This window comes from Girardinichthys multiradiatus, unplaced genomic scaffold, assembly GCF_021462225.1.
Source record: "Girardinichthys multiradiatus isolate DD_20200921_A unplaced genomic scaffold, DD_fGirMul_XY1 scaffold_37, whole genome shotgun sequence".
In the NCBI taxonomy this organism is placed as follows: domain Eukaryota; kingdom Metazoa; phylum Chordata; class Actinopteri; order Cyprinodontiformes; family Goodeidae; genus Girardinichthys; species Girardinichthys multiradiatus.
The window spans coordinates 82,605-101,897 of record NW_025917690.1 but is presented as its reverse complement, the minus strand read 5'-3'; the positions used below and the strand labels follow the sequence as shown (position 1 = coordinate 101,897).

The following is a 19,293-nucleotide window of genomic DNA, read 5'->3' as shown; positions in this document are numbered from 1 at the left end:
TTCCATGCTGAGGTTTCTAACACACCTGCTGCCTTCAGGCCTTCAATGGTGTCTCTGATGCCTTCCTGAGCTTATTTTTTGGGCAGATACTGTGGAACCCAAATAAGCAAGGGAGATGCAACCTGAAAAGAAACTGGGGTGCAGGGGGTTAATCCTACATCTGTGGGCCCTTCAGCCCATAACTGAGAAGGTAGGCTCTGCAAAAGAGCTGCAGCTTTGGGATGATCTGTTTTTTTCTCTTCCAGGATGATGTATGAGCATGTCATGCTGCAACAGGACTTCATCAGTAGCTGTACATTTTATACAGTATGTGTCTGTGCTTTTAGAATACCTTAAGTTGGTGACTGAGGTGTCCTGCCAGTCCCCAGCCGCCAGAGAGCACTTTACCACTCCTCCCAATTCCTTAGTTTGATGCTCAGGATGCAAAGAAAGAGAAACATGAGGAACAGCTTCATCTGACATTAAATACCATTCTGCTTGGTCAAGTGTTAAATCAACTGTTCCAGCCACACCCTCAGGAGCCACATAAATATTTTGGATGAAATAAACCATGTCCTACCTTCTACTGTTTCATTAAACAAATCCTGGTACCATTCAGTGTGACAACAGTCGTAGAACAGAGTGACATGGGGCGTGTCAGGTGGAGAGGTGTAGGGGCAGAGACTTTGAATCCAGGGTTTCCACAGCTGATACACAGAGAAGATGCTGCTTGGAGAAGAAGGTGCGGTCAGCAGTCCCCAGTAGATGTCAGCATATTCCTCTTCAACTGGCTGTAAAAGATATTGTCCATGCTGAAGCATTTGTCCACATGCCAGAGGAACCATCTGGAAAGGTTACCGTTAACCCATCAGTACCACACAGCACTGATGCTCACAGCTTCACTAATAAGTCTCTGCCCAGCAAATTAACAGGTGTGCTGGGTGAAAACACAAAAGGGTGAGTTACTCTCGGAGTCCTAATCTGAACAGGAAGTGGTAAAGTCACAGGCAGAATTTGTGCAGCCCCTGAGAAGCCCATCACAGAAACAGTCTTGGTAGAGAGCAGTGGTTTAGGAGGTTGCTGTGTTATGGTGGAATAAGTAGCTCCAGTGTCCACTAAAAAATTCAGACAGTTCTCTCCCACCTTTGCAGGCAACACGGGATCTGCTGTGCCCACGCTGCCTCATCCGTCCTGTGTCTCATCCACGTGTCCACGGCAGCACTAATGTGCTCTTTAGGATGCTGATTAGGGTCCCAATCGAATTGTGGGACTGCAACGGGGGCGGATACTGATTTCTTATGGCCTTCCCTAGGGCTGTCATTACACGTGTCAGGGGTGTGTCATCAGGGTCCTTACTGCAATCAGCCTTCTGTTCTATCTCCCTAGCCACCGAGGGACGCACAGATCGTCCCAAAATTGCTCTAAAGTCACCCAAGGCCAGTGTCATGCCTTTAGTCAATGTATCCAATTCCTGTAACCAGACACGTCCACATCCTGCAATAGGTGGCAACTTATCCACTAATACCTGTACATCTCCCAATGAAAAAGGGACATATTTTGTCATTCCAGCTGATGAGGTCAACAACGGACATTGAAATCTGGACGGACCGCTCTGGCTATGAGTAGTCATGGTGTGTGTTCTTCCAGAATCTTTAAACTGTTTTTCTGTCATCTGTTGAGAAGCTTTCTCATATAAATCATGCACTTTTGATTCCAATAGTGTAACCCCTCTTAAAAGTCTAAGCGTTTCTTGAGCTTCTGTCTCTCTTAGGCCCTACTTCAGCTCTTTCACTCAACCAATCACTGCCAGAAGCCACACTACACTGCTCAACACTTGCTTCCTCCTCTGACACGTCTGGCTCAGGGATCCAATTGCCTTTCAGGGATATCTCCACCTTTACAGGAGTTCCCGCTGTCTGCCGGTCACCAGGGCTGGGTGCCTCCGGCCACGTTTTCTGTCTAGATTGTGAGTCAGAGCCGCATGCTCCGTCTTCACCGGACACTTTCAAAACACTTAATTTCTCTTTAAAATTTCCCAGGAGGGTCTGGCTCACTCCTGTAGGTGGGTTCACGCATGGGGTAGAGTGCTGCGGGGGAGAGTGGTGTGTAGGGCCCTCTTTATCTCTCTCTATGCGGTCAGAGAAGGGCTCATAACAGGCAGGTCCTCCCACTTGTGGTGTGTATACTTTTGACAGTTCAGGGACAAACGGGTTGTAATGCGCACATAACTGGCCTGATTCTGTGTCTCCTCTAATATACATTTCTCCATTTTGCACATCTATCACTGGATATATACCATGTGTGAGACTATAGGGCGGAGGGACACTTGCCCGGGGTACTGCTGTTTTTTCTGACTGCTTCTTTTGTGTTCTGTCCTTGCTGCAGTGAATCAATCCCTGCCACCAAACCAACAAACTACCCCATCCTGTCTCTCTTTTACCTGCGTCTTTTGCTTCAACTTTACACTTTATTCCACCAAGTCGTCCTTTCTCATCAGCTTTAATCTACCAACTTTCTTTATCCTTCAGATACCTCTTATATTCATCTACCTGTCATCCATTCCTACTCCTCCTTCGACAATCATTTCCATGATCTTTTCTATAGTTTTCTGAACTTCCTTCTTTGACGTTTTCTCATGTTTTTCCATAAAGTCTGCCAGCACAGTTACCTGATCTGACAACGGTATCCAGGGACCTCTTCCCCATCTATCATCACTCTTTTCACCATCAATCTCTCCTGCCATGTTGAACAACTTGTCTCTTTTTTTTTTTTCACTCTATGGCAATACAGTTTGTAATATAATCACCGCTTCTATAGTCACACTCAAGTGCATTATACTGTGATAGTACAGTTTATAGTAAAATCACCGCTTATATAATCACTCACACTCAAGTGCAGCCATTCAGCCATTCGCAGCCACTCATTTGTATTCTCTTCTCACTCATATGCATAGTAAATCCAGTTAGACAAATACAAAAACACAACAGGGTATATAGCTGGCGCGCGCGGAGGGCCTTTAACTCTTCCACTCAGCTGGACTTTTTCAATCTCTCCTGGTCCAACCGCTGTGATGCCAAACCCGGTTTGACACCTAGGAATCAACCCTCCGTTGACTCCCTGGAATTCCTTTTACTTAATCTTATTATTACAGTTTCATCATTTAAGTATCTCAACTGGCTTCCTACACCTGCCGATTCAGGGTCTCGGGGTCCTATTCCTGGCCACTTTGAGGCGTCCTCAGTCCCTCGGGGAGGCTCTTACTAACCCCAGCCTAAATACCCCAGTCCTCGTCAGGACTGAGTTTGGATTGCCAATTCCGGAACTTATTTACTTCAACACCATCACCATTTAAGTATCTTTGGTGAAAAGTATGTTACAGCCTCAACATTCAAGTATCTCGGCTAAAACTTTATCCGAAAAAAGCCTCACCATTCAAGTATCTCGGCTAAAATTTATCTTGTGTCAATCAACAAATATTTTTACTCAATATATAATTTCTTTACCATAATACATTATTTCAACCAACAAATATTTTACCCAAAACTGGTCAAGACTGTAAATTTAAGAGAAAACATATCTATTCCACAACACCACCTACACTATTAGCAGGCAAAAGCAGATTAAATATAAATCTCCTTACCTTTTGTTTTGGATCGACCCTGTGGTGTTGTAGAACGACGTCCGCCTCGTAGTCAATTAATTATCCTTTAGTTAGTGCCAAATCCGGGTCACGGCACCAATTGTTGAGGTAGAAAAACTTTACTGGCCGTCAGTTAACTCTTACATTACTCCTCACCTCTCATCGACTCTTTATTTGGCACCCCAAAGGACAATCCTCAGCCAGAGACCAGTTGTAGTTTCCACAAGTTTATTAAAACCAATCTGAATTCAGAGAGGGAGACATCACACTTACACTGCTATACCTTGGAAATCCATGTGTGTTGTCTCACTGGGGGCTGCGTTGCATTACATTTTATACCCCACGCTGCTATGCAGTACACATACAATCATTCTGTCTGTGGATGTCTCCCCAGCAACAGCATAAAAAACAGAGACATATGTCATTATTTAATTAAGAATTGTTTCCCACACGTGGATACAGACAGAGAACACCTGCAAGCCTTGTCCTTGAATAATGAACACTCATGTGTTATAATACTAGAGGCTAGTGTTAGGGTTTTTTCTAACCTTCAAAAGCATAACTAAAGCCAATAAAAATCAGTCTATAAGCAGCAAAGTCCCAAATATATCTTAGTTTTAACTACTAATAATAAGGCCTTTATATTTCCACAACCTTTAAAATACCGTTAATAAAAGGGTCAAAATGCATAAGCGCCGACGGCGCGTTATGATCAATCTTCTGTTTAAAATCACCCTTTAAATAAAGTTCGTCTTAACTTTAAAACATACAAACAAGAACACAACCTGAGCACGTGTGCTGCAGATATTCTGCTAACACCAAGATAGCTGAGTTCAACACAACAAAACCAAACTTCATAAAATGAAAAATGTTCAGATCATTTCATCCTAAATCTTTCTCTGCCCAAACCATAACCTCGTTGAACCGTGCTGAAGAGGAGTTGTCCGGGCAACGACGAATTTTGAAGAATTCTGTGAATGAAAGGATTAGCTTCCAGCTAACCTCTTGTTGAGGTAGGAAAACTTTACTGGCCGTCAGTTAATTCTTACATTACTCCTCACCTCTCCCCGACTCTTTTATTTGGCACCCAAAGGACAATCCTCAGTCAGAGATCAGTTGTACGCTTCCACAAATTTATAAAAAAAACAATCTGAATTCAGAGAGGGGACACACACTCACACTGGTACCTAGAAACGTCTGTGTGTTGTCCGTTTTGGAGGGGCCACAAATACCTTTATATACCCCTCGCTGCTATGCAGTACACATACACAATCATTCTATCTGTGGATATCTCCCCAGCAACCATATAACCTCTTCTTCTGGTTCTTCTCTTATAACAAACTTATCGTGTCTGGCCCAATTTATGACCTTGCCCTCTCTGTGCGCTGTTCTCCCCTGTCTTCTTCTCCCCCATTAGTGATTCCTTGTCCTTCACTAATTTATGACTTTGGACTCTCTACTTCCCTCCCCAAGGACCTTGCACTTTCTATGCTTCACTCCCTAAGCTTGACCCCCCCTATGCTCTATGTACACATGCCAGTTACACACAGAGATAGTTAATATTACACACATAAATAGTTTATATTCTACACTCTGTAGCTGTTTGATGGCGCGGCTACTGGTTACTGGTGACCATGGTGATGCGTCCGTTGTCCTCCTTCGGGAAACTGCTCCACTCGGAGTCGTAGAGACAGCGTCTCTGCCGGGAACTCTCTATAACACAGCCTGATTCTGTAGGCCTCAGAGAGAAAAGTCAAGCCAGGCTTGTACCTTAATTCCCGTTCATGAATGAATCTACCGGATACACGAGCAGTGATTCATTTGTACTTATCTTAGTGCATATGATCGATGATTGTATGACACTCTCTGATCCAGTTGAAGAGTTATGTCTTTTTGCCAGCAAAGAGACATTAGCGCTGTGCCTCCCCTGTCCCAATGATCACCGGTGTGAAAGAGAAAGACTTATGGGAGAAGTGGGGGTTTTATGCGGGCAGTGGCATCATGGGAAGTCCGCTGCTACTCCCCACTTTTCCAAATGTTGGAAGTAGGTTAAATGCAATTTATTTTGAAAGTTCCAGGAAAGTCTGTACTGGCCTTTCATGTTGTAACCATGGCTGTGGTCCCAACACTTCTGTTGTTTTTTAACTAAAAAGCAAAATTTTCTGTTGATTTCAGGGCAGCTGCAGTTTTATCTGGTCTTCACAACAAATCCAAATACTGAGTTACAGCGACAGTAATCATTTCTGTAATAATGCTCATGATTATCTTCTGTATATAAAAGTATTGACTGTATTAGCATGGTTATAAACTGTATGACAGTCGATGTAAATAGTTTTGTCCTACTAATAAAACTGCTGTGTTGTGAATTCATGGTTAATCACCAGGATTAAACACTGTTTAGTTTATTTAGATGATCACAACATGTCTTTTCTTATGTTTGGATAAATACTTCTGACTTCAGGCTTTATTTTATTTTACATTGATTCTATCATCATCATACTGTTAATAACTCAAAATAAAAAGAACACTTTCATAAAATGAAAATGTATTTGTAAAGGAAAACAAACTTAACAATTTTTTTATTAAGTTGATTTATTAAAATAACTTATTTGCTTAGTTACACTTAAATGTACTAATTTAATGACGTAAGCCAGTTGTCTGAAGTTGTAGTTGGACAGCAGTGATGTTTGGGGAGAAGCTGTTTGGCAGCAAATCTGCAGTCTTAAGAACCTGAGCCTGTGATGACCAAACAAGTGAGAAGAAAACCCAAGAAGATGTTTTTAAGCAGTTCATTTCAATGAGTAAAGAGAACATTCAATTTCATGAGGACTTCAGTACGTGTAGGAAAAGTGCTTTAGTCTGATGTACAATCTGACATTAAGAAGCTGATAAATAATCCTGAATCCCAAAATCAAAAATGTTTATATTCTAATTTCTTTGTCTCTAAATGTGTTTTATATCAGCATAATTCTGTCTAGTCTCAGGTTATATATTCATGTCAATAAAAAGAGGCCTGGATCTGATTTGATAAACTTTATATTCAGAGCTTAAAGAAACTAACTTGACTTGTTTTACATATTTTTGTTTCAAATTATAGATCTGTTGTGTGATGTGGAAAACAAATGCTGCCTTAAAGTGAATTTCTTTTAATTAATGACCAACAGTTTGACTGTGAACTTTCTTTGGGGTTTTGTAAAAACAACAAGATGACAAAATAAACGTACAAGATGCAGCCCAAATTCCCTCATATGGTTCCTACACATGTTTCATGTTGGAAAAAACAACTGAATTTGTTTTCAGCTTTAATTTAGGTTTTGGGTGTTAAGTTAAAGCACAGAATGTAATTTAGGTAACTTTACTAAATTACTGAATGGATTATTTTGAGTGACAGGACTGTTCTAATGAGTTACTTTACAGATTCCTCTTGTTTTGTTAGAAGTTAAAGTTATAAGCAATCTCATGATGTATACAGGTTTTCTCTTACACTGTTTAAAGCTAAAAACACGACAGAAGAATTCTAACTGGCCTAAGGGCTGCATGGTGGTGCAGTTGATAGCATAGCTGCCTTGCAGTATGAAGGTCTTGGGTTTAAATCCCATCCTGGGTGTTTGCTATTATTTAATTATTCCGCCATCCCTTTAAAAAAGGTTTGTTCATGTCGGAATAATGTATTTGAGGTTTATCCAGCAGCTTGTTAATATGAAGTACATTTCTGTAAAAATGCTTTCACTTAAAACCAAACTGGTGTCAAACAGAGAAAAAAAACAAACACAATTCAGCTGCGGTTGTCAAGGCGACCAGCTGGTGGTTCGCTTCATTCAGTAGTTGCTTTTCCTCCTATTTGGCACGGCGATCTGCAGGAACGAAAATCTAAAAGTTTAAATAATCAACAGACAAAAACGGCTGCTTGAAAAATGTTTAACAATACATAAAAAGTAAAACACATCTGCAATAATCAATGTGCAGAAAAACGTTGGCAGACGACAGCATGTGAACTAAATGCATATTACTATTATATTCTGTACAAAACACCTTGTTTACTACTAGAGAGGTTAATAAGTGGAATATAATATTAAGACTATATAAATAATGCTTCCATTGACTACAATCTGCAGCACAAATAGTTTTAAAGTTTGAAATATTTTAAACGATCATATAATTTTTTTTTTTTTAATGAGCATATTGAGTACAAGGACTTCCTGGAATAAATGATCGATTATTTTGAATTTGACACAATGCAGCAGTGATATACCAATATTTGTAATTGTAAATGTAAAATTATATAAAATTATTTAATTGTGTTGAAGTCACTGGTAGGACTGGTGATGTTGTGGCTGCATGTTAGTTTCATCCAAGGAATCTTAATGTCGTCCTCACCATGAAAAAGAAAGAAATACATTTTAAACAAAAATATTTATTTTAACTGCATTTCAATGCTAAATTTAGTCAATATTAGGTGAATATTAGTGGAAAATTGTAATTACTGTAGTTTTTATACTGTGTCGTTAGATAAGAGTGGTGATTGTTAAAAGTGTGAGACATTTTCCATCAACTCTTGAAAGCAGAGGTCCTGCTGTGTTAGATGTTAATATTGGCTGGTGAAATCAGCCAACTAAAAGACACATTTTTAAAATGTTCCTACATTTAATAAGCAGCTACTGTAAATATTATGGAATGTGTTTTAAATCTTTATAATATTAAAAAATGTCAGTTTTACCACATTTTGTCTAATTTTATCTGGAGATGAGAGAGTAGACAAAGTTGGCTTTTAAAATGAAGAGGTTATTTGGATAACTTTTATTAGCTCTACTAACAAGGTCTGGTTTATTTTTTACAATGTTTCTTATTGCATTTGATAAATTAATAAGTATTTTAAAAATCTTTAAAAATCTTAAAACCTTAAAAATGTTAAAGCTGACATCTTTTGAATACGTTTACACATTTTAAATAACAGAAACAAATATTAAAATATTAGTATGTCTAAGTATATACAAATATATATTTTTCAAACGTTACTTATTTTAATTATGTATTTTTTTGTTTGAGATGCTGATATAGTTTTTGTTTCATGTGTACTCAATTTATTTGCTTTTTATTATGAAGGCAACTTAATTTTTTTAGCTTGCAGTAAAACAAAAATATTTCAGGTATTCAATACCTAAAATGCCAGTAAGTTCACTGAACAACAGAAAATTGCCTGAAAAATGTTGCCTTGTTTCCTTTTTCATCTAATTACGTTTTTACAGTGTATGTTCTTTAAGAGTAATTTATTTCTATGTAAATAGGAGGCTACTTGTATCCAGATTGAAGGGTAGGTTATATTACCCTTTAATGGTTTGTGCTTTCTCTCATTAGTGTTTCATTTTATCTTAAAGAACATTTATATTTATATGTTTCTATGTTTCATATTTATAATTATGGCAATTTCAGGTAACCTTTTAGATGCTGAATTACATTGTTTCCATTCTTTTGTAGAGAGTTGCTCCTAAATATAAATGTGATGACTGGATTATGTACATGTATTTTTATTTTCTTGTGCAAAAAATCTTTTTTAGGATTAATGTTGATTCAACTTAAGGCAGGTCTGGTTTATTAGTATAGAACATTTTAGTAACAAGATGATTTCAAGTGCTTTACATGATTAAAACATAAAAAAGTACAGAGCATTGGCAAAACAAATTAAAGTAAAGAAAAATTGGACTACAGACTGAAATTAATGATGTTTAACAACCAAAGACAACTCTAAACAAATGCGTTTTTCATCTTGATTTAAAGAACTCAGGGATTCAGCATTTTGTAGTTTTATGGAAGTTTGTTCCAGATTAGTGGAGCATCAGAACTGAATGCTGGTTCTCCATGTTTGGTTCTGATTCTGGGGATGCAGAGAAGACTTGAACCAGAAGAGCTGAGTGGTCTGGAGGGTTGATAGAATGTTTTTAATGTATTTTGGTGGTAAATCATTCAGTTATTTATAAACTAACAGAAGTATTTTAATGTCTATTCTCTGAGATACTGGGAGCCAGTGGACTTTAGAACTGGGACCATGGGCTCCACTTTCTTAGTTCTAGTGACGATGCGGGCAGCAGCGTTCTGGATCAGCTGCAGCTTGTCTGTTTAGGCACACCTGAAGACACTGTTGTTGTAATCTATTCCACTAAAGATAAACACATGGATGAGTTTCTCAAGATCCTGATGAGATGTTAGTCCTTTAATTCTTAAAACCTTTCCTTTTTCCACATTGAGCCAAATATTTTAATTTGCTGGAGAGATTTTGATAATACATTCCTATTTAACACACAAAGTATTTACATCACATTCTCATGTTGTGCAGCAAATTTAATAATTATGAACAAGTTTAGATGTAATTCAGCTTGAAAGCCAGTTGTTCCACTACTTTGAAGCAGTTTTTCTTCAGCTTGGTAAGAAATTAAAAAACTACCTTGAAGCAGTTGTTGAAAGTTAAGGCAGCACTGGTGGTGAGAGCAAAACCAGATCTTAGTGGATTTAGCAAAATACAAACAAAATAATATTAACAAGCACAAATGTTACTGAATAATATAGAAAGATTAAAGATTAAAGAAGAAAGCTTCAGCTGTGTGACCTTACATGTCAATATTCAAGTAAATGACTTTCTATGTAACATCATGAATGTATTTTTGATAATGCGACTTCTCTACTGTTTGGTTTAAAATACCCACAATGCCACAAAGTGTTCACACCCCTTCTGTTTTTCTTTAAACACACAGGCACATAGGTTAAGTTCAACCAGTCTTTAACAAAATCAACTAAACAAATAAACATAGACCAACATAATGTAGCTAGAAAGATAAAGAGCAGTGCATAAATTGGATTTAAATACATACACATTGACAACAATAATAGGAGCTTTTCCCAGGTTTTATTACAAGATAAGTGGTTCACACTGATAATGTTTTCATGAGCTACATTTCAGTTTTAAATGCTAACTTTTGTAGGCTAAGGTTTTTAACAAGGCTTTGTGTAACTGGTCATTGGTTATGACAACTCATTACTTTTAACTCTTAACTTGATGTCCAGAGGCTCTATAACATTTAAGCTGAAAGCTTGACTTTTTAACATCATGTAACTTATTAAATTTGATCAAATCAAAGTTTGTTTCTTCATTGTTTGCTGAAAAACCACCATTTCTAAAGCAGGCTAGAAAAAAATAACTGTTTAGCATCTCATAAAAACAAGGCTTTAAATAGGAATAAATGAAAATGCTGATGAAGAAAAAAAAAACAATAAAAAACGTTTTATATATAAAAAACAAAACTCTAAATGAGTTCCTTATATACAGTTAATTGTAATCCTGTGATGATGATTGGAAATGGTCAAAATGGACACAAGCCATAACAAACACAAACATGTACACTCTTATAAGAGATGTGTTAAAACAAATAACACAGAATGTGTGTTATTACATTTAAAGCACATTATGCGTTAATTTTAACACACGATGTGTTAAAATGGCATCAAAAGTATAACACACGATGTGTTGTATATTTCAACACATATTTGTGTTGGTTTGTGTTCTAGTTGGAGGAAGACTTTCCCGCCTTATGGTCTAAATTAACAAAGGAGACAAAGATGGAGGCTGCATCTTCTGTAACAGTCACTTCGGTAAGTACGTTTTATTTGTTTTAACGCAGTGGTAACAAGTTAGTCTTATTGGAATTTGCCGAATCAATAGTTGAAAATGTGTTATGGTATTTTTTGTTGCTACGACGGGGTAGCATGTAGTTATGCTGGGTTTCATGTCAAATTTAGCTAGCTCATTCTCGTTGCAAGGCTTCTAAAATACCATTTTATCGGTATGGTTTGCTATAGTTGTCTTTTTTTGGCCAAAGTTAATTGAAGAGGTAAGATGTTAAAATTATTTAATGTAAAAAGGAGATGGTTGAAGTTTTATATGAAACTTAAATATTTTTTATAGATGTCTATGGCGCCTGGGAACTGACATGGGGGAATATATATGTATATAGCGAGCGCACGAAATACTAATCAGTTTCCTCGAAATACTAAGTAGGCATCAAGTGACCTGTGTTACATTAGATGTGTAACTCATAAGTGATGGAGCTCAGTGTACAGTAGGTGTGTAAATGTGTACGTGTGCATATTTGCGGTGGCGATGTGCGCTGTTATATTCGGACCACGAAGAAGAGTGCAGAGAGAGAAGAAGAGTGTTGGCGCGGTTGTATGTTTTGGCACTAGCCTATGCACGACAGCGACCGGAGAGTAAGTTCAGCTGGCCACGGTACATTTAACGTGTAATCAGTGTGCAGTACAGATATTAAAAACTCCACTGCTTTTATTATTATAGAAGTCTCACCCCCTTTGACACGCAAGTACAGGGAGTACAAAAATTACACCCCGAAGTGAACAACCATTTCGGCCATGGAGGAAGTATCTCCCTTGTGTTTCCCGACCACGGTCAGGTAACAGAAGCAGGAAGGGTTAACACCTGGCTTTTAATATTCTATTTAATGGTCTCTCACTAATAAGATGCCAGACTTTTCCCAATCTCTTTATAGCTTCTCCCCAGCCTAAAATGAAACTCGACCAGACTATCCCTCTTCATCCAGTTGTTGTTTTGTTCCTCCCTATGTTTCAGAAAGTGCGCTGTATAGGAAGATTATGATTTAGTATTTCATGCGCACGTTATACCTATGTCGTGGGAACGAATTAGTATGGTATTAGCGTAGGAAACAACTTTTCTGTTTAACATTATTCTTAAGATGGCTGCAGTTCAACAAATTTAGTTTGTCTTGTGTGCAATTTTGGATCATGATGGTGTTAAATTCAAAAGCTAACAAACAAGCATTTTTTCATGTCTGTAATCTAGACGAAAATGTTCTAATTGTATTATTTTTGTTTATTCACTTTTTCAGTTCTCATTTGACAATCTGGAATCTGTCAAAGTCCTTGTAACAACTTTTCAAAATGGAAAAGAGACTTCTAAAAAAATTCTTCATGTTTCAAGTATTAATAATCTCATTGAACAAAATCTTGCCAAGCAATCTGGCTGTTCTTTGGACAGGATATTAAAGTATAACTCTGACTTCTTGGAGTACACTGATGTTGACACCAATGTGGAAATGAAGGACTTTGACAGATTCCATGTGTTCCTGTCAACTGGAGGGAAGCTTCTCTTGAGGAGATGAATCAAAACCAGGTAGTGTTTGAGTTGGATAAATGTATTTATTTTTATACTGTTCTCATGTTCATTTAAAATCAGGATTTCATGTTTCAGCATGTTTACAGAGTAAATTTATTTGTAATTTTACTGGTTAAAACATTTTCTAATTTAATCACCAACTCATTCAACTTTTTCTTTATAGTTCTTAGATTCAAGATTATTGTGATGATATTAAACATACTGCAGCAATAACTTTTATCCTCCACAGCCCCATACTAATAGGGGAGAGGAGAGTCAGCCCTTACAGTCACTACTCATGAAAAAAGCTCCACAGATTCTTCAGGAATACGAAACCACAGGCTTCCTGTCAATGCAGTCAAGAAAGCTTCTTGTGAAGACGTGTATTGGAGATCTAGTTGAGAGGTGTGGTTTGTAAGTATTGTTCTTTGTTGACACTTCAGAGTTGTTTTTTCACTTTACAAATCTCTTTGTGAACTGATGTAGAAAAATCTGATCATCTGTCGTATGAGTAAATTGAGTAAATGACTAAGAATAAGTGGTCTTTTCCCCCCAGTTATCCTCTTAATGGAGACAAGCTGGCCTTAGCAAAGAGCATCATTGACACCTTCCCATCTCTGAGTGTCCAGGTAGCTGGACAAGGGGAGGGATTTGTAAGTCAACTAAATAGCAATTTTCTTTTGGGGCCAAAAAATAAAAGATTTAGTTGTCTCTCCTTGTATATTTCTTTTGAATTTCTGAAAAATCCTCAGCTACTGGTAATTGAAAAACAAATTCTTCACTAGGAGCATTTCTATGATCCAGCATCTCACAGTGGGTTCCTAGAGATTAAACTGCGCAACCTTCAACGTAATCTGCAACAAGAAGAAAGGTGCTACAGGAAACGAAAAGTGACCAGCGACCAAGGGGAAACACACACATTCAATGCTACTGAGACTGAAAATGACAACGCCACAAATGAGTGGGTCACTTTGATCAAAAGGTTGCGGGCCTCTTCCGAAAACCTTTCAGCAATTAAGTCAGGAATGGAGAAAACATTCACTTATTGCAGAGCCTGGATTACGAGGGAGTCACCCACGCTCGCAGAAATATTGAGTGAATAACCACGGTTTCTGGACAGGCCAAGTCTGGTAAGTTTGCTTCTTTTCCAAGTTTAGTTTTCTAAGTTTATTACTGAAACAACAATGCTCTACTTTTAGTTTTCCAAAACCGTATTTTGTTTTTCCTTGTTTTAGCTGGACTCAGAATTTGGAAGGATCACAGGTGAAAAGGCAGACCTATTCCTTCGTAAATGGGAGGCCAACATCATACCAAAACTCAAAGCCGTGGCTGCTATGGAACCAAGACTGTGGACTCTTTTGAAAGGAATTGAAGACATGGCCGAAGGTATTTATGTGAAACCAGGAATTAGGGTACTTTGTAAATAATTCAGGTTGTAATATTTAAAAAGGAAAAAAGTTTACAAAAGCACTTTTGTTGAAATATTTCTTAAGAGAATTCTTTTGAAATGCCAAGTTTTTTATGTATAATGCCAGCCATTGGCAGGAGGGTATATTGGTAATTATAGAAAATGGTGGATGATGTGTATTTACAGTGGCACACAGCATAAAATACACATTTGAGTTTTGCTTTTTTTTCCACTTTCAGATGAGGCTTGTTACACAATGCTTGTGTTGTTAACACATCTACTACCCCCTGTTGGTGTCAGTCGTTGTAGCGCCAAGACAACAATAACGAACCTTCTTGATTTTGTGCTGGTATGTTTTTAATTTGGTAAAAGTTCTGTTAAATATAAAATTTGTCAGACCCTGATCATTCCACTAACAAATTAGTTTAATTTGTGATCTTTTGTCTCTAAGCCTGGAACAAGAATAGCATCGCTGTGCAGTGATTCCTCTGCTTCATCAACGACTCATCAGCCCCAGCTGATCTGCATCGGTGACCTGGGGTCATTGAAGCAGTATGTCATTGTTGCTAAGAATGACAAAGTCACCATCCGTCTAGATGATGGTCTCACGTGTGCTGTGGACAAGCTTTTCAAACTCTACTGGGTCTGTAACTTGTCTTATCCTCCACAACTCTGCCCTGTCTTTACATTCTTTGAGTACATCTACGATCTACCGTTCTCCACACAAAGAAAGGCAAAAGTGCTGGAACTGATTGCACAACTGAAAGCTTGCAAGTAAAATGTACAGTTGTCCAAAATGTGGAGGGACTGCTTTCAAAGAGGTAAAAAACCTCATATGGCACCTCCGTGAAATACATTGCTTATCAGATGGACAGAATATAAAAATTATATGTGGTCAAGACAGTTGTCCAAGGACATATTATAACTTAAATTCGTTTTAAATTCAAGTTTTATTAAATGAAATCTGCCCTTGAGAACAGATCACAGAAAGGAGTCTTTATTTGGAGAAGTTGTTCATATTCTGGTGCATAACGACTCCATTTTCATGTTTGTTCGAATACTAAATGTACTGTACTTTGATGATCGATTTTTATGCTTATGCAGAACAAAAAACAAGTGAATACGAGTTGATCACACTTGCAGAAGTTCCAGATTTGCATCCGTTAGATGTTATGAGTTTTGGCACCAAAGAGTTGTATGTGTCTCCAAAATACAAAATCTTGTACCTTGGTTGATGACTGTACTGGATTGTAAATACATGTTGCCATTTGAGTGCAATTGGAAAAGCTGATTATTATTGGAAGGAACAGGGACTCTTTTTCATTATTTCTTTTATGAAATTAATTGCCATGTTTTTCATAGATGTTCACTGAATGTTAGAAAACATATTTTATTACACAGACAGTTAGGGATTTTTAAAAAGGTTTGGTGTTAATACCTTAGAAAAATGGGTATTTTGTTTGCTTGACTTTGTGATATGAATTTATTTTAAAACTTTTTAAAATATTTAGATGCCCCAGCATTATTGTTGTAACATATTTAATTGTAATAAAAGTATCTCTAATATCCTCAAATGAAAATTCCCATTTTTATTTGACCTTATCTATGAAAACACATTTTATACATATATGTGTCAAAATAACACATTTTGACACACATTTGTGTTCATTTGACTAACACAATAGTTGTGTTAAAATGACTAACGCATTAGTTGTGTCATAAATGACAACATGTGTTGTCCCTGAGCTGATTCAGCACGTGTTAAAATTGAACACATCATGTGTTGTTTTTGACACATCTGTTTTAAGAGTGTACAGTCTTCTTCTTCATTCACCAACCCTGACCCTTAACTCTGTTAAAGTCTCAGACATTTGGTCAAAACAGTCACTACTGAATTTAGGGTGAAAACATTCTGAACATTAAAGTCTTGCAGCAGTGGAAAAACTAACTGCTGAAACAGTGAATATTTATTTGACTAAATCTTAGATACTGAGTTTTATTCAGTAAAACCCAACAAGCTGCTCTGCCTCTGATGATTAATTTGTGTCAACAAAGAGTAGCTAATGTGTTTCAGAGAGAAAATGAGGGCTTGAATCACAGATTAAATGTTACTACTTGAATAGTAAACTTTCCAATAAGGTCTTCAATAGATCAAATAAATTCATGGAGAAATTTGTGATAAACAACCACATACCTGACATTGTTTTCTTAGCTTGATTTGGTTATTAAACCTGAATCTTTAATAAAAACAGCAATAAAATCTTGATGTAATATTTCTAACTGGCAGACTTTTAAAAATGTCCTGAAACACTTTGGAGATAATTTATCTTTGTGTAGAAACACTGACTGATGTAAAATGAACATCAATTATTCTTATTGAGAAACGTCATCATATCAATTCATCCTTATCAGGTGCTTCGTTTAGGGATGGTTAGCACCATTAGTCTTGTCATCTTCCTTACCTGCAAACAGTAGAGCATATTTCACTTAAAGTCAAATTCTTTGTTAAACTGAGATACAAATTTTCTGTTAAGTTTAGAGAAGCAATATTTCATTTTGTTGAATAGTTAAAATCGTAAACAGCATCATCCAGCTGCAAACCTGTGCTGAAGAAGTTAAACACAGATTTAAAACCTGCTGGTCATTGAGTTCAGACACAGGATTTCGGTTGAAGGTATAAAACTAAATATTTCTATTTAAGAATGATTTGTTCAACAACAAAACAACACATTTATTAATTAAAATGACATAAAACTAAAATGAACCCATTTTTTAAAAGCTTAACTGATAAACTTAATAAAACTCAAGGTTGAAATGAAAGAAAGAGGTTTTGAATCACACATCAGATTTGATTTTACTAATCTAAATAGTAACAAGAAGTGTTACAGGATAAAGGATCCCTTATTTATCAGAAAAAGGACTGATCTGAAAACCAAACTTTGTTTTTAAGAAGCAGATCAGATTTGCTTATGATGTCACATCACTGAGGTGCAGAAAACAAATGCTAATTTATTTTCTTTAGACTTACTGACAGCTAATTATGCATATCTAGGAAACCTGAAACACTGAAGCTTACCTGAAGAGTTTCTGTTGCGGCGCCACTTGCAAAGCTGAAAGGCCACAGCAGCTGCGAGAACTCCAATGATAAAACCTCCAATGATACCTCCAATGAGGCCTCCAATAAGAAGATCATTACCTGAAATATGGATTAGAAGAGGATTATATTACTCTCACAATGTATCAGTATAGCAACCTCCAGCCCAACCCCCAAGAATAGCACAATTTCATGACTAAGTTCAAAATACACCATTTTGTTAGACTCTTGTGAGAAACAATCTTCATTTACATAATTTCTGCTTGTAAAAACCAGGGATTAATAGTAACAGTTTTCCCATATAAAGTTTAATTTATGGGACACTTTATGCCTTTCTTAACACAACCAAACTGTGTGTGAATCTGTTTGTTTCTCATAGTTTCCACCTTTTGGTTCAGGACTCATGGATCTGGTGTAAACTGCAGGCAGGTGTAGTTGTAGCTGTTTTTCTTGTATATCACCAATGTTTGCCATCTATGACCCACATTATAATCTCAAAACAATAGTTTCAGCCATTTAGAACGTCAGTGAATAGTGATGAATAAAAAGGAGGAAACATTTTATTTGGTTGGAGCTGAACTAAAAGGACTAAAAACAACAGAGAGTTTGGAGAAGATGAAAAAGTCTTTGTGAAATTTAATAAAAGGTAATGTTTTGACATTTTGAACAATATTTGAGTTTCTGCTCATACTGTCTGACAAAAGGTTGCTTCTAAACTGAGAGAAACTATCACCACTGAGTCTGATCCTCTCCTCATCAACCTAAATGTCCTTTAAGACCAAGATCTTAGTGTCCCACTCCTTGACCACCATCTTCCTCCTTCCATCAATTAGAAAAATTAAACATTTAAAATATAATCAAATTATATTATATTTTAGCCTTGGTCAAATATGTAGATTTAGAAAAAATATGTTATTCAATAATTTTATTTAGTTTGAGATTTAACCAAAAGCTGCAAAAACAATATTTTTCTATCACTGATGACTGTTGCCCTTTCAGCTGATCTTCCACTGCTGAACCAAAGGTTTTCAAACACTTCTACTGATGTTTTCATTTATTTCATCAAGGATTCTGGCTTCGTTGTGATCTTTTAAGGTAAAAGTCTATTTTCTCTTATTCAACCAAAGTAGATGATCAGCTAAAGAATGATGCTTCTCTCAGTAAAAGTCTCTGGTTTTTGCTGGATTTCTCCTCATTTCTATTTGTTAGGCCTGAATCCTCTTCTGTCCTCCACTTGTCTGCTTGGTTTATCTTTAAAGCACACAGATAAATATGCTGTCATGGTTAGATTCATGGAATGGACAGAAAATATGTTAAAAACAATCAATGTCCAAAAAAAAACCTTTGCAAGACCTTCACTTTTTACAATTTAATAAAGTCTGAATCGTTGGAAGAAAGGAAATAAATTTAATAAATTAGGGTGTTTAATAATTTACACAATTTCTCCTTTGTAACATTTTTGCAATTTTATTTTAACTGTTTTTTTATAATCAGCTCTTTATTTTTTACTCATCTGCTCTAACAGAAGAAATGTTTTCATAACTGAGACAAAAACGACTCAGATTCCCTTAATGAGACAAGCTGGAGAAAATCCCTCCAACCTGATTCTGTGGAGGAAGCAGCTCAGCTCTCCTGTTCCAGCAGCAACAGGAGGAAACTCTTCTTCCTCCACCAGTTTCAGCCACACTTATCTGACTGAGGAGAACCTTTAGATAACTTCCTGATTACTGAGCTAAGACACAATAGAAGAACCACCGGCTGCATGTGGGTGAATCTACGCTGCTGCTGTGTCTTTGGGACAAATAGTCAGTTTTGTTAAACAGACACTGATTGTATGAAATATGAAACAAATGCAAACAAATCTGTCTGTTTTTCTAGTAAATGTGGAATTGTACCGGCATGCAGGTTTTAATAGATCTTTACTAGATATACAGGTCCTTCTCAAAATATTAGCATATTGTGATAAAGTTCATTATTTTCCATAATGTCATGATGAA

At 36.8% G+C, this 19,293-nt stretch overlaps 1 long non-coding RNA gene across 1 annotated transcript; it reads right to left on the bottom strand.

The window, feature by feature from the left end:
- Nucleotides 1-6,394: 6,394 nt before the first annotated feature.
- Nucleotides 6,395-13,313, bottom strand: LOC124865189. Its single transcript, XR_007037493.1, has 2 exons — nt 10,059-13,313; nt 6,395-7,473 (listed from the first exon to the last, which is right to left on the bottom strand). It is a non-coding gene; the product is annotated as an uncharacterized LOC124865189 (long non-coding RNA).
- Nucleotides 13,314-19,293: the final 5,980 nt, after the last annotated feature.